The sequence below is a fragment of the Lepidothrix coronata genome, unplaced genomic scaffold (assembly GCF_001604755.1).
Source record: "Lepidothrix coronata isolate B3197 unplaced genomic scaffold, Lepidothrix_coronata-1.0 Scaffold342, whole genome shotgun sequence".
Lineage (NCBI taxonomy): Eukaryota > Metazoa > Chordata > Aves > Passeriformes > Pipridae > Lepidothrix > Lepidothrix coronata.
The window spans coordinates 175,784-192,247 of record NW_016690522.1 but is presented as its reverse complement, the minus strand read 5'-3'; the positions used below and the strand labels follow the sequence as shown (position 1 = coordinate 192,247).

Below are 16,464 nucleotides of genomic sequence, written 5' to 3'. Positions count from 1 at the left end.
TGTGTAGGCTTCCTTTTTGTGTTTCAGTTTGTCCAGGAGTTTGTTGCTCATCTGTGCAGGCTAGTATACCATAGCCTCTGGATGCTGTCCCTCTTCATCCAGCAAGGGCGACTGAAAGTCTTTTGAATCAGCTCTGAGGTGCTACAGTGTCTCAGGCAGGCATGTTAACATAATAAAGAACTTTAGCTTAATTGCCAACAGCTACTGCAACCTGCTGATGGCCTGAGCTGCTCCCATTTGGTCCATGCATCAGAACACCAGTTTGCACAGAGTAGCCTGATTTAGATGATGTAAGCAATATGGCTACACAGCTTCCACTTGGCTTTCAGGGTGGGCAAAAGTTATTTATGCCCTTCTGTATAGGGACTATGCCTTTTTCTCTCTTACGTGAAAGAAAACTATGTACTTACTTATTTTTCCCTTTCCTAGAGAAAGCACTTCTGCTGCATTTATAGTGTTTGCCCTTTCCTTTTGAATTCTGTTAATTTATGTTTGTTTTCACTTCTCCATCCCCAGTGTTGAATCCTACCTTTTCTACTAACTTTTCCTGAATGGCTCCATTTCTCCCTTGAATTCTTTTTCTGGCCTCAAAGTTATTTGCATATGTTTACAGGGAGAGTAGATATGTATGTAAATGGAATTGTCTTTGCCATGGTAATATGATCTTCAAAGGCTTGGACTGCAGTCACTTTGCTGCATTCTTTACATAAAATGTTTGTCTTGGCAAGTCGCTGCCAACAGAGTGCTGCAAGGGCCCAATCCTGCTAATTGCCTTCTGTTCCCACTGAACTCATGGGGCTTATATGTAAAAAAAAAATCCCCAAAACTTTCAAATTAGAGTTGTGTGTTCTTTACGCAGTTATGTTCATGTTCTACCATTTTGTCCTTTCTTTACTGTTGTGATCTGGAAGTGATCATTGGTTCTTAACTTTTCACGACCATTTGGTGTGTGTTAAAATACAGGAGTCTGTAGCAATGGAGGTGGGTAGCTAGGTTCCAGTCCAACATTGAAACGGTGGTTTAGGAGAGGTCTGCCTTTATGAAGGTAGTCCTCAGGGAGTCCTGAGTATGAGACATCACTACCTCTTTTTGTACCTGTTTTTTGTCTTTACCAGCAAAGCTGGTCAGTGTATGCTTTGCTGTGGGCTGCAAAATCATGAGCTGTGGTGGGTAAGGAAGTTGCACACCCCAGGGCTGGGGAGAGAGGATACGTAATCTCGTGAGCAAAGCAGGAAAAGAGTGCATCAGTACCATGTGTCATCAGCTTGTATTGCAAGCCCCACCACAAAATTCTCAGTGGAGTGGACCTATACCTTCAACCAGAGTGGATCTGAGAGGTGATAAGGTGAACACACACGTGATTCTACTGCAGCGTCCTCGAGTCTCAGTCTAAAACCTTTTCTGTGTTCTAATACTTTCCTGATCTTAGGACTGTGGAAGATGGAAAAGAACCTCCTGCTACTGCCCTTAGATCCCATCCTGTTCTTCTAGTAAGAGGTCACATATTGGGAGTTACCCAGGCTCCCAGCCCTCTGGGTGCTTGCTTACAGCATGACCCCTCAAACCTTAGCTGGAAAAACTGTGAGGGAGGAAGAGTGTCATAGGATGCAGACAGATAATTCACAAGCCTTTTTTGTAGCTATCAGAGCTACTGTCTTACAAATATCGCAGCTATTCATTAGGGAGTATTAATTGGTATAGTCATAAGTGCTACTCTCTATTTGCTCTGGAAACTGAGAGAGAAGCCATTTATATCTGTTGAAGTATAAACTTCTGTAACAGTGGGGGGTGTTCTCAAAATCCCACTTACCACAGGCAGCTGGCCCCAGTTTTTTTCCTGCTTGAACATATGTGGAGTACTATGGTTTACCCAGGGCTCAAACTAGTCTAGCTGTTTAAGGTAAAAATCAGAATTGTTTATTTAGAAGCTATTTTTGATATCACAAAAGTGATATCAAAAGGTGTTTCAAAATGAAATAATTTGTGAAGATGCTTGTCATGTGGATAATTTAGCACTTAGGTTGTTGTGGAGTGTTGAGATGTGGCTCTGAAATAGTTGCATGTTTTACTCAAGTCAAGAATGCTGCAGGCAATTGCAAGAACAGGGAGAATTTCAGTAAGGGGAGAGTGTGTTAATTATCCATGCAAGATGTTCACACTTGCTGCTGTGTTTCATATGTTTTCATATCTGCTGAAGCAAAGCAAGAAAAGTGTTGTGCTGGGGCAGTGTGCATGCATGACTTAGAGCTGAATAGATGTAAATGGTTAAAAAGGGGTTCTCTGCTAGAGAGGAGGAGGGGAAAGTAAGAGTGCATTCCCAAAAAAGTACATTCCCAAAATAAAAAGCTTACATCATGGACCTCTTCAGTTTTCCCACACTTCTTTCCTAATTATTGTCCTGCAGGACAGCTGATCTATTTCAAACAGGAAGCTGTTTACAGATAACACTTGCAACTGTTTTGTCTGATTTGTTGAACTGTCGAAAAGCAAAAGACAACCTCTTTTCAAATTAAAAACTGTCAGACTTCTGTAAACAGCAGCAATGAGGTTCATCTGTGCAGTGTCCCTGCAGGCACAGAGCGTTCTGCAGTTCCCATTTTCTCAGCAGCCATAAGGTAAGAGACTTTTATGCTTTAATTCTGTAGAAGCAAGTAGAGGAAAAAGTCTGTGTTTGTTAGGGGGCTGCCTTGTGTAAGACAAAATATGATTGACAATCCCCAAATAGTAAGGGAAGGTAAGGAAAAAAAGAGCTTGATATCTATCGGGTAACACTGAACCTTTCTACTGTGAAGCACCCATGTGGCTTAGATCACTGAATTCCTGTTTCGTTTAAGGGGGGTTGTATTTAAAATGTACAAATGCCATTGGAAGAGCTCACTTTCCTTTTAGCAGGGAAGGACAAAACAGTATATGAATTTTAACTTTTTCTACAATTGAAACTTATTTTACTTCATTAATGGGTTGTAATTCCTGGTAACAGATATAGGCAGTTCTCTGTTTTCTGCTTTAAAAAGTGATCTTTTAATACAGCTGCAAGGCTGGCATTGCAGAAGTGAAACATGACAGAAGGTCCAGTAAGAGCTGGAATTACACCACTGGATAATTAAGAGCAATCTCAATGAAAACCAAATCATGCTGGAAGTAGTACTATGCAGAAATGCTTAATGAGATATAAGGATGTATAAAGATAAAAAATCTTGTTCTAAATGAGCAGGAATATGGGAATAAACCATACTTTGGTAAGCAGCAGGGCATGTATGTCTGCTTTTCAGTTATGAGCTATGAAAAATTGAGATTCATAAGGGATTTGCGAGTTTCCATTCTGACCTCTGTGCATACATACATATGTGCTCAGTATAGGCAGTGAAATTCTGAAGGGGGATTGTTTTTGAGCAAAATCAAATAGATGTGGAGAATCTTACCCAACTTTACTTGCCATATAGTGAAACAGAGCAACTGGACTGGAAATACTACAACTTTGACCCTTGGGTATTGAAAGATTTTTAAAATATGGCAAATGTAAAAACTGTTGCCCTATGTTTTCCTCTCTTTAGCTGAGATCTTTTATATTTCATATCTATATGATCGTTTACATGATCACGAACATTTAAGGCATTACAGTGATCAGAAAATACAATACAAACACTGATTTAAAAGTCTCACTTATAACAATGATACCATCCCTAAAATGTACGTATGTTACTTATGCAGCACCGGTAAGGTATGCTGATGTTGTAGACTAGATGTATCTGTTACAATGAAATTATTGTTTGAATTAATATATGAAAGAAAATATTTAACTTAAATTCATAGTTCAAAATGGCATTTTAAACATGGCATAGTCCCAGAGTCAGCAGAGAATTGCAGTGTGGAAGCAGCAGAAATCTACTGTGTAATTTGTAACTGTACATTATGTTCAAAACTGTTTTTTCTGATTACTTTTGAGTGAATTTACACTGTTTCTAAAGCTCTTATTTAGTCATCTTTAGGGCTGTTCAAAAACTCTTGAGCCAGAATCCTTTTGAAGTAGGAAGACTTCTGGCAAAATACCTTTTTAAAGTAAAGTGTCAGTTCTCTGGGATAGTTTAGTTCTTCTGTCAAATTATTTTGGCTGAAAACCAGGAGAATTTAGCCAAAAATATTCTCATGGTTTCTCTGGGGAAGTGTAGTTTGTGCTTTGCACTACATTTCACTACTGGCTGAACTTCACAGCTGAACCACGCTTCCCATACAGCTGCATGGTCAGGATCTGGCTATTTTAATTTCCCTTGATAAAAGGAGTGTTAAGATGTATTTTGGAAAAGGTAGTGTAGTGAAAGAGGCACAGACTGGGCTCATAAGGCATCAGCTGGTCAATAACTAGTTGGCAGCTTCTTAAATTTCGACTCCTTCCTTCTGTTTTGCACACGAGCCATCCTGTTTTTCAGCCGTGAGAGTAGGACCCTTCAAAACAGTGTGATATGTCAGTAGAAGGTTTAAAGCCTTTTGATGTTTTTATCCATGCAAACAACTGTACAAGGGAGAGAATATTTAATAATGTTTCTAAGGCTTTGTTAGTGCTTCTGCCAACTTTTGTGCTAAACGTGCTCCATTTTATGTATTCAGAACTGAAAAATGCAAGGGAGCATGGCTAAATTTTAAGATCTTTTAAGAACTCTGAAGTCAAGAGGCAAACAACCTAGTAGGAGCCTGAAGCTTTAGAAAGAGTCGGTTTTTGAAAATCCAACAAAGGTCTCATCTCGCCCATATAAGTGTCTCTTCAGAAAAATGTAGTCCTGGGTGATTTGCCTCTAGTTGTATAAGATGTCTGTAGACAAGAAAAGAATGGAAGTTGGTCTGCTCAAGTTCTTCATTAGTGCACCAGTCTCTTACTTGTTCATTAGGATCCAAGGTTCCTTAGCTGCTGGGACTGTTTGGATGCTACTGCCTCAAAACTGTCTCAGAAGATTAGTTAGAAGTTCCATAGGGTGTCCTGGAGGCCAGGACAGAGCAGTAAGACAGATGATGGGGAGTTTTAGGGTTTACATTGGTTTCCTTCTGCAACGAATCATAGAATGGTTTGGGTTGGTTAAAAAATCATTAGTCCAATAGTACAGCACATGAATGAAGCATAGACATGAACAAACAGTGTCACAGTGCTGCAAGGTCAATACCAGGCTCCAGACCAAGAATCAGCAATGTTTAGCTGCTATATGGAGTGAATGGAGGAGACCTAAGTGCTGAAGAAGGTGACTCACCACAGTCAGCCAAGTGTGTGAGGGCCACAGCAGCTGTCTGAAAATTGTTTGTGAGAGAGGTGCTTCATGATTCCCTCTGCTGGATGTAGGAGTGGATAAATTCACTATCTCTAGTGCCAAGTGCCTGGAGAAACTCAAGTTCCAGGAGGTGGAAGCTTGCCTTGAATGTGTGTGCCCAGTTTTCCTTCAAGCATGGAGGCTTTGAAAAATGGCTCTGAGAAAAGAGTTTTCTACAGTTCTCTTTGAAAATTGAACTGCTGCTACCCAGCTGTCATGTAATAACGTACTGTCCGGGACCACTTACCTGGGAAGCAGGAGATCTAGATGCAGCTCATTGCACTGCTTCAAACCCCCACCTCCCATCTGCTGAAAAGGTGCCCTTGTCACTAACCAACATAGTAATTTGGAAATGGGACCACTGTGGATTGTGTCCACAGCTCCCAAGGCAGTTTCCAATTGTTGATACTGCTTTGAATTTATACAAGAAAAGAGAGAAGGTCTAAACAGTCCAGGGAAGTCTATTCCTTTGGCATGAGAAGCTAGCCTGCATAAGAAGCTAGCTTGCAAGAGAGAGGCATCTCCCCACCATGTTTTAGAAGGGAATGGCAGTGTTTTCTATCCTTCCTGTTCATCATGTGCTTAGAGGAGATTGAATGAATTTGGGTATGTTTCCTTGATGGGCATAAATGGACTAGGTGGGAGAATAGTGTCTTGTTCTCTTCAGGCAAGATGTTAACTATCCCTGGTCTGTGCACTGAGAAAAGCTTAGGCACTCAAGTTTTCCAATAAAACCACAGGAACCTACTGCCTCTTAAGGTGGCTGAATTGTTAGGAGATGTTTTTGGATGCTTTGAACGTGGGATGAGGCCACAGGTACAGATTCAGGGGTAGTGTTGACTTAGGCAGCTCTCATCTGGAGGTTTAGGGGTGAAGAATGTGGGCAAAGGATGGAGAGTGGAAAGAGAAACTGCCTCAATTTTGGCTGGGTTTTGAGTAGGGATCTTGAAGAGTAAAGCTGTGTCCATAGGTGTGCTTGGGTTCCTGGTGCCTGTCTTTGTCTAGTCTTAAGCGTGGCTCACTCTGTGATTATTTTCTTTTTATCTTGCTTACTAACTGCAGAATAAGTATAAATAATAACAAGAAAACATTCCTACAGACAAGACTCTAAGATTTTCAGTTTAATTTGAGTGATTATCAGGCTTAGTTGTGGATCACCCCAAAATCTCCTGTTATAGTGCTGATGATTTTAGCAGATACTGATACTTGCTGAAAATAGGCATGCATTTATGCATCTTTAGTGGACTCTTTAGAAATGATCCATGGGCCTTCAAGAGACCATGGATCAGATGTTGATTTGATCTCCATGTGGTCTGAATGCCAGGGTCAATCTGCTAATTTGGAAGGAAAAAACAATATAAGTGATTTTATAATTTTTATTCTACTTGTAAGTAGAATTTTTGATTATCATCAGAGAAAGAGATTTGTAAGAGATCATCTAATTTTTGGGAATTAAAACAAAGAGCTTTAAAAAATTGATTTGTGAAAGAACTGGAAATGTTAGATGGCACAGTAATTATGGCCAATCAAGATAAAAACATCAGACAAGAATGTAAGGAAGGCCTAGCCCAGGGAACAGCAAAAAATGTCTTATTACATAGGAAAAGAAAAATGCGTCTCAATGAGCTTCCTTGTCAGAATGGTGTTAATGAGAAAACAGGTCTCCGATGGCTCACTGGGCTGGAGTTACGTTCAGGAAATGTTAAGGAAGCAGATACTGAGAACATGTGGCAGAGCAAGAGAAGGACTCATCATGCATGCTGGGGAGACTCCAGGGCAATAGATCTGTAGGCAGCACCCGCAGGTGCATTTGCAGTGCAGTGAACTTGAAGTTTAAAGCTAATGTAGAGATAAAGTGAGGTGATGTAACAAGAGCTGTGTTATGAGCTGCAGCTGAAAAACCTCTTTATTGGAGATTTTCTTCTTTTCCTCTTCAATATCATCACAATTTGGGTTTGTTCAACCTGGAGAAGGAAGGCTTTGGGGTGATCTAATTGCAACCTCCCAGTACCTGAAGGGAGCCATCAAGAAGCATGTGGAGAGACTTTTTACAAGGGCATGTAGTGACAAGACAAGGGGGAAAGGGCTTCAAACTGAAAGAAAGTAGGTTTAGATTAGATATTAGGAAGAAATTCTTTACTGTAAGAGTGGTGAGGCTCTGGAATAGGTTGCCCAGAGAAGTTATGGATACCCCATTCCTGTAACTGTTCAAGGCTGAGTTAGGCAGAGCTCTGAGCAACCTGGTCTAGTGAAAGGTGTCCCTGCCCACATCAGGGGGATTGGAGCCAGGTGATCTTTAAGGTCCCTTCCAACCCAGGCCATGTGTCAGAATTGCCTTTTGTATAATTGTGGAGTGTCAAAAAGTCTTTAGTCTCTCTACTTTTTATGACTTATGTAAAACCCATAGAATGGCTTCGTGGGCAGCTGGCATCCAGCCGAGGTCAGCTCACCACATCTGGTCTGACAGTTTTTACTCTGTCTCCTAAGCAACCCTGTGTTTAAACATGCATTTTGCCATTCAGACTTAATTCACACGTGGTTGCATTCACATTGTTCCTTAAATTTAGGGAAGGCGATGTTAAATGTTGCAACTGCAGTGTTGGGTACGTGGAGTTTCCTCTATGTGTAGAGTTGGTGCCATCGTTTTGGCAGCACTAACTGCAACACGTCATTTTTGTCCTTCATTCTTCTTTTTCTCAAGTCAACTGGCAGATGTTGGGATTTCAGGTCAGTGTACTCTTTAACTCCTCTGAAGCCTTTTATTTTACTGGTAGCTGCATAACCAGAACAGCAGTGTTAGTTTTTTTCCTGTACATGCCCTATAAATTCTGAACGAACACAAGTTGGAGGTTCAAGTGATCACTGCTTAGCTGTTCTACAGCTTCTTAATTTGTGCGCAGCTGGCCTGTGGTCATGTTCTAGCTGTGTGAAAGGTGCATCTGCTGCTATTGTTAGAGAATTTGCCGAGTACCAAAGCAGATGGAGATGCCAGTAGTTATCACTTACTAACATAACTTCTTGTATTATTCCCTAGAAATGTACATTATTAAAATAGAGAAATCTCTCAGGGCAGTTGGTTAGATGAAAGGACTTTAATGAAAAATTCCCAAAGGGAGTTGTCATCCTAAAGAATCTTTTGGTAGCAGAAGCATCATGGTATACAGGTCAGGGAAGTAGCACCTTCAGGTTATATGAATTCAGATAAACACGCTTGTTTTCAAATTGTGTTCAACACATTCTGTCTATTTTTCCTGAATTCATATTTCTTTTTCAAAATGAGATGAGATTGTCAAAAGCATCTCGCACTGAATACAGTCACTTTTACTCTTTTTCAGTTTTTAAAAATATTTGTCAACTGGTGCATTGTACATGGCAAAGGATTTCGAGCACAGGTATTGTGGTATGTGTAAGAGCTGCTTTAGGAAATTTTGCCACTGGAAGATATTCTTTCAGCTAGGTTCCATTTGGCATGCCTTTTAAATAGGGTTATGACTATTGCCACTCTTATTAGACTGATTAGTGAAAGTCTGCTGTAGCATTTTAGTGTGAGAATACTTCGACTTCTGAGAACTTTGTCAATGTCTAGTTGTCTGCTGGAATTGTGTGTCTTTGTGTGTGCTTCTACTAAGTCACATCAGACCCATAAAACCCTGTTTATTTTCCCACTGCGTTTTGCTTCTAGAACCATTTCTGTGTACCAACCATATATTTTCTGTTAACGTGGGGAGCTGTTTAGATAGGTTCCCCTTTCTTTTGCCTTCTTTCCCTTATCTGCACTTGGAAAGGTGTGTCAGCACTCTAAGAAAAAAAGGACATTGGGTAGTACTATTGCTATGAAGATCAGCTGTCATTTTTCCATTGAAGATATCGTAGCATCACAGAATGGCCTGGGTTAGAAGGGACCTTAAAGATCATCTAGTTCCAGCCCTCCTGCCATGGGCAGGGACACCTTCCACTAGACCTGTTTGCTCAAAACCTGGTCCAGCCTGGCATTGGACACTTCCGGGGATGGGGCATCCACAGCTTCCGTGGACAACCTGTTCCAGTGCTGCACCACCCTCACAGTAAAAAATTTCTTCCTAATATCTAATCTAAACCTACTCTGGTTTGATACCCTTCCCCCTTGTCCTGTCACTACATGCTCCTGTAAAAAGTCTCTCCACATCTTCTTGTAGGCTCCCTTCATGTACTGTAAGGCTGCAATTAGGTCACCCTGAAGCCTTCTCTTTTCCAAGTTGAACAATCCCAATTCTCTCAGCCTTATGTTACAGGAGAGGTGCTCCATCCCTCTGATCATCTTGGTGGCCTCCTCTGGACTTGCTGCGAAAGGTCGATGTCCCCCCTGTGCTGGGGTCTGCAGAGCTGGATGCAGCACTGCAGGTGGGGTCTCATGACAGCAGAGTAGAGGGGCAGAATCAACTCCCTCGACCTGCTGGCCACACTGCTCTTGATGCAGCCCAGGACACGTTTGGCTTTCTGGTTTGAGTGCACATTGCTAGCTCGTGTCTAGCCTCTCATCCACCAGCACTACCCCCAAGTCCTTCTTGGCAGGGCTGCTCTCAATCTGTTCATCCCCCAGCCTGGATTGATACTGGGGGTTACACTGACCCAGGTGCAGCACCTTGCAATTGGTCTTGTTGAACCAAGGGTATTCCCATGGGCCCATTTCTTGAGCTTGTACAGATTCCTCTCGATGGCCTCCCATCCTTCAGGTGTGTCATCTGCAAATGTCATTAAAGAATATATTAAATAAAACTGGTCCCAACACAGACCCCTGAGTGACACCACTTGTCACTGATGTCCATTGGGACGCTGAGCCATTGACCACAACCCTCTGGATGCAACCATCCAATCAGTTTCTTATCCATCTAACAGTCCACTCATTGAATTCATCTCTCTCTAGTTTAGAGAGAAGAATGATGTGGGGGACTGTGCCAAAGACTTTACAGAAGTCCAGATAAATGACATCTATACCACTTCCTTTGTCCACTGATGTAGTCACTCCACCATAGAAGGCCACTGGGTTGATCAGGCAGGACTTGCCTTTGAAAACCTTTAGGAAAGTTTCAGCATAGGATCACATATAGAGTGTTATTTCATTTCCCAACCTGAGAACAAAAAGAACCTTTTGTTGAAATTGCATTGATACTGCCTCAGTTCAAATGCCAGATTTTGATCATGCATGCTTATGTACCATGGTGTTTTGTTATATTGAGGATATAATTCCAAGAAGTATGTACTTGTCATTTGAGGATAACACCCTTGGATCATTTCCATGACTCTTAGTAGCTTGCATGCTATTGCAAAATGCCTGATGTCGTTCTACTTCCTATGGTCTGTATCTTTTGCTGGATATTATTTTCCATTGCAGCCTGGTATTTTGCCATATCTCTCCTCCTTTTAAAATGTTCCCACCCTAATTATGTGCTGGACTTTTTTTTTCTGGTGAATTTAATCCTTTGTATTCTTTCACTTATGCATCTTTCTGCTTTCTGTATGCTTCTGGCATGAGAGGGCACAGTTTAGCAACACACTGAAGGCCATCTCAGCTGCTGCCAAGGGCATTTCTTTCCTTGCCTGGCATAATTTTTGCAGGAATGATGGCCATTTTACCCTCACCAGGAACCAAGAATCTAAATCAACAGAAAAACAACATTACAGAAAGAAGAATAGCTTACTGCCTGTGCTAGCTCATGATGGGATCAGCTGGCAGTTGGTGACAGTACAGAGAAGGGGAGGGTAGTATGTGACTGCCGTAGGAAGCCAGGCTGCTGTTAGCCCACCCATAGATTGACTTAGGTAATTAGTGATAGTAGGACACTCCTCACCTACCTACAAGGCTGAGATAGTCATACTGGGCGATGAGTAGGTACCTCCAGAGTCAGTTATCTATCCTGCATTGGGATGAAATGAATCCACGTACCAAGGTGCCTTTCTCTGTCTTGGTAATACAGGGAGCTCAGGGTGATTTTCTCAGACTGACCACCTAAGCCTGAACAGATAAATCCCACCCAAGGGTCTGTTTATAACTAGCCTCAGCTTGAGGTCTGTATCTAAACAAAATTGTTCTGATAAATAGGCATCTGCTAATGCCAGCTGTGCTCTGTCTTGTGGTTCACTTTTTGAGGTGTCATACTTGCAGCGTTGGGAGGAACTGGGCAACAGTCTTAGGCAGCTTCCCATTTTTTTTAGAACCTCCTTTAAAAATAGCTGTCACTTATCTAATGTGTGAGAAAAGGGGGACAAAAGCTGTTTCTGCTCTGTGTTTCTTCTCCTCAGTAGGATGCTGTGGCAACCAAAAGCAAACATTTTTCCTGTCCACTTGCCCTCTGGGATGGTGCTGTTGGTCATCTGTCCTTTCTCTGTCAGACCTCTGGTTTTTCACTTTTGCTTTGTGTTTTTCCAACTAGTGATCTACATTCTAAGTCTCCTATCTTGTCTTTCTCTTCCTCTAGCCTCATAAACTGCTTTGCTTAGATTTTGTCTTCTGTCTGGGCATTCCTGATCTGACCCTGTGTTTATACATGAGTCCATTGTGGGACATGAAAACAGAAAGCAGGGAAGGGAGAACACTAATTTTTCCCCTTTTTAATCTAGTGTCCTACCACACTAAGCTTGAGCTGGCTTCATCATCAGGCTTCTTCCCTGCTTCCTTCCATCCTTTAATGTGGCATGCCTGAGTGCATTCTAATTTCACTGTGTCCACCCAATATTAGCAATTACTCTCCTGGGGAACTGGAGCTGTGGGTTCAAATCCTTTTAAGTTAAGGATGTTCCACAGCTGGTACTTCACACTTTTTGGATCAATACTTGAGTGGCATTTCTGTTGTGCAAAAGGCAGGTGCCACTGCTGCCATGGCTGGGATAATCAGATGGGGCCTTGATAGTCCTTTCTGCCTGTTCTCTACGCCTCCAAAAATGTAGCTGCAGGACTTGGACCACCCTCCCCATGCTGAGTTTGCCTTTTGAGCCTGTCCAGTGCCCTCAAGAAAACAACTCTCAGGCCCCCCTAGGAAAACTTCCAAGCACCTGGAGAGTGATAATGTGTTGGAAAGCATAAGTTGCTTGAATGGGCATTAACCACTTAAATACTGCACAAATACCCCAACTTCTGCAACCAGTCCTAAGCCTCTGTGGATGAGAAGGGAAGAAAAGCAATGCCTTAAAGCTTCATAAATAAAATTACAAATGCATACGTGCATAATATATATTTATTCATGTAAATAAAAGTACGCTGCAACATTCTTCACATTATTCACTGTTTCATGGTGAATCCTTGGTGTTTTATTTCCTACAGAAATAAAACTGTGTGTGGGGATAGCATCAGGTACTCATGTAAATGCTTTATGGGAATGGGGGTGAACTGAGATGGTTTAGACACAGGTTTTAGAAGAACTGACACCTACATTTGAACCCTGGTAAGTTTTTTGTTGGTGGTGTTTTTGTTTCTGTGGTGGTTTTGTGGGGTTTTTTTGTGGTGGTTTTTTTTTTTTTGGCATTTTGGGGAGGTAAAGAATACTGAAAATTTGATCTGACATATATTAAGGATGACATCCAAAACTGCAGACTGTTTTTGTAAACTATAGCTGCAAACAGCAGAGATCTTGTAATCTAGTAGGGACTTCGATTAAAACATTGCAGGAGAAATTCTCTTTAGTTGTATCTGACCAACATTTTACATAAAGATAAAATTCTACTTGAGCATTATTATCTACTGACTGAAAAGCCATAGAGAACTATTGTGAAAGATTTGGCACCTGGGTCCCTTCTCCCTCTAGTTAAAGGTTTTGAAAACATACTTGCCCCCTTCTGGCATTATTTTGATCTTACCCTGAAGCCCTGATTTTATATTTTTAACACAGATTACAGTAAGTTAATTCTAACATGAATTCATTGACTTCAGCAGAACAACATCAGGAAAAATTTGTCCCAATTTTTACAAACATTCTTCATGATGAAAAGTGAGACTACTATTCCTACATATGTCAAAGACATCTACGTTGTACAGGCAGAACTAACAGTCCCTTATACCTCACAAATATTGACTGAGGAAATGGCTCTATTGTGCCAGAATTAAGTGTACTTTGGGGAGTAACCAAAGACTTCCTATCAGTTAGGTTTTTAGGTAATGCTAGACTCACTCTTTTGTCCTCTGCAACAAACGCTGCTCTTCAGCATCATCAGGACCTGAAACGTGTTATATCTCTGCTTTATACTACTCCATGCTCCATAGATTTCACAGAGACTTGGTAACTGCAGCAGTTATGGTCCTCTTTTTTGCAATTCTACAGTATTAATATTTAGGGATTTTTTTTTTCAGTCTTTCAAGTCCATTGCTTAAACTTTTAAATCAACATGTAGAATTTAACTTGAGAGCATTGCAATGTTACGATAATGATCATTGTTTAAACAGCTTTGTAACTGATTCTGATTTTTATAGTCTAGCTAGGTGGTGAACTCTTGATTACCCAAGGTAACGCACAAGGGAGCTGGGAGGACAAATGAGAAAACGCTTAGATAAAGTAAAAGCATAGCTACACAAAACATCGGTAGGTTAGGATGATCAGCAAGGCTGTAATGGAGAAAGAAGAGGTCAGTGACACAAGTTTCATCTCTAGTGTGAAAGGCGTCTTCCCCAGGGAAGGATCTGCAGCCCTTGGGCCAAGGGGTGAAAAGCAGCTTGTGTGAACAGCACTGGAGGCTTGTCCCTTCTGCCTCTCACCGCTTCCCCCAGAAACCTATCCCTAGTCTGTGCTGAGTGCTGATGGTACCCTTGTATCCTGGGACTTAATTTAATTTAAATCATCTGTTCAAAATGTTTGAAATAGCATGAGGTCTGTGTCACAGCCTGCTATTTCACTGGCGTGATTTTGGGGGCATGTGTTGCATCTGCTAGAATGTGGCTTAGGGCCTGCCACGGTGCTTGAGGACAGACAAGCTGCCCGATTGTTCTGGGAGGTGTCGGGACATGAATGATGAGGGCTTGAAAAGTCAGGGGAGTGAAAACCCTTGAAAGTTATTGCTATGTCTGTAGTGCTGACTCAAACCTGCTTGGGAAAGTCACCAAATGTGGCTGTGGCTCTGCATATTTATGTGTGTGTCTGTACTAGGAACATACTTAATTCACAATAAAGATAATTCAGCTCAGATACCTGAGAATAAAGTATAGTTTTAAAAATAACAACAAAAAATCATAATAAGAATGAAAACAACTCAGTAATAGTGAAATAAAACAAGCTCAACGATCCCATAGGATTATACAGAGGATTAGAGTTACTCCATAACTGTTGGCTGGCTGAGCACTAATGCCAGCAAGCATCGTTTGCCTTCTGCATTTTTCAGCCATTTGGTTTCAACTGGGCAGATATCCGTGTTGTTGATTCTAAATCCAAAATGTAACGAGCTGCTGACCCTTGTGGAGCAGCCACTGGCAGATACAGGAACTCCATGCATGAGGCATTTGCTGGCTGAAGTGATCTCCAAGTTTTCGATCCATTGTTGGGAAGGAAGTGTGGGAGCTCAAGGAGTGCTAGAGGCCAGCTGGCCTGGCCAGTCCTGCAGCAGTTTTGAGCAAACCTGTGGGGCCTTGGGGATTCTCCGATGGTCTCTCAAGGACTTGTCACTTGAAGCTTGGCTTGTAAAGCCTCTTCTCTCTTGTCAAGTGAGGTAGATTTCCTAAAGCTGATAGGTCTCAAAAGTTGTTTGGAAATTGTTGTGCTGTTTGCATTGATGTGTTTTCATTCCTAATGGAAATAAAGGCATTTTACTAACTTTTTTTTTTTTAAGTAAATGCTGCCTTTTCCTCCTCTTCTAATTTTGTTTTTCAGTGCTTTCAGCTTACACTGATTTAATGGCCGCTGTTATAAGTGCTGCAAATTAAACTTCTGACCCCTGCATAGACAGTGAGAAAACATTCATACTTTTATAAATGCTGAACATCTCTAGGTTTCTCTCTGGCATTGGTTTTACCGATGCTGAAGATACTCCAAATACTGAGACCAAGATAGCATTTGAAAAAACAGGCTGGTACCTTTTCCTAAGGACCACTTTCAGTGGGGCTTGGTTTTCTAAACGCCTTTATGAATCTGGGTCTGAAAGGACTTGAAGGTAGGTCGGAAAGGCAAGGAATTTTTGGCGATTTTAAAATGAAAGATGCTGCTGTGGCATATACCTGGATATCAAACTCTTATTTCAATCATATGAGGCAGTTTTAGCTGCAGGAGAGGTTTCTTTTGAAAGCAGGAAAAGGTGGAGAAAGTGATATCCAAAGTGCTTTTGGTTTTATTTCTGCTACTAATGTGTCCCTTTACTGCAGATGCAGACTCTATAAAGTATTTAATCTGCAACCTCTTCAGAGATTTCTTCTGTTAGTGACTCTTCTCAGACCAAGGTAATTTCCCTGAGCATTTGTACAGATCTGGGTGTTGTGACCTGACTGTCACTAAAGAAGCTCATTTTTCTAGAACAAGTCCGTTTTCTCTGTGAGCTGACCTAACACAAAATTTTGTGAGGTGTATCTCCTCTGTCACTGAGGCTTGTAAGCCCAGCAGCAGGTAGTGGGGAATGTGCTGAAGCTTCATTGGAGGTTTTGTTTTCCCCAGAAAATCCTTCATATCTGGCTGCTGAGCAGAGCTAACAAGCAGCCTTGACAGTTCTCTACTTCTCAGTGTCTGTCTCATCTCTGAGCTGTGTAGGAGTTTGCAAAGGCAGATTAATATTTAACATACCTGGAGTCTTTGATCTTTCAATTGGAGTCTGAATACATCTAAATCCTCATAAAATGCAGACAGAGGAGATGATGCTGCCTTTTATTCACTGATGCAGAGACTGGAGCACCCTCCTAATTTCAATTCCTTCTTCCATCTCAGGCTGTTTAATTCTGCTCTCCAGCTTGTCTGTCAAGAAACCTTATCACCAGTCTGCTGGGTGCTCATGCTGAAACTGCCTAATTTCCAGGCTTTCAGCTGTGTATCTGAACCACTTGGCTTGAAAGCCTCTCTGTCTGATCTTCTGAATCCTGAAGTGCCCCTGCTACAAGAAAAAGGTGGGATGCCCTTCCTAGGATGTCCTGCATGCTGGTGACCAGGTGCTCTTCTGGGCTGTGGGGTGGGAGCTGCAGGCTGAGGCAGGTAGGACCCACATCCTCTGTTTGCTCAGCCCACAAATCCTT

The 16,464-nt window shown here is 41.6% G+C and overlaps 1 protein-coding gene across 6 annotated transcripts in view; it reads left to right on the top strand.

Annotated features, from left to right (window-relative positions):
* Window positions 1-1,583: 1,583 nt before the first annotated feature.
* COLEC11 (collectin subfamily member 11) overlaps window positions 1,584-16,464 on the top strand; it is a 38,478-nt gene continuing 23,597 nt past the window's right edge. The window contains exons 1-2 of one of the 6 annotated variants that reach the window (XM_017838468.1): window positions 1,584-2,615; window positions 16,163-16,338. The gene's annotated coding sequence lies outside the window, so the exon portion shown is untranslated. Of the gene's footprint in view, window positions 2,616-8,667; window positions 8,687-12,612; window positions 12,713-16,162; window positions 16,339-16,464 lie in introns of those variants that run through there. The other 5 variants (XM_017838470.1, XM_017838467.1, XM_017838473.1 and 2 more) reach the window with 5 other exon arrangements.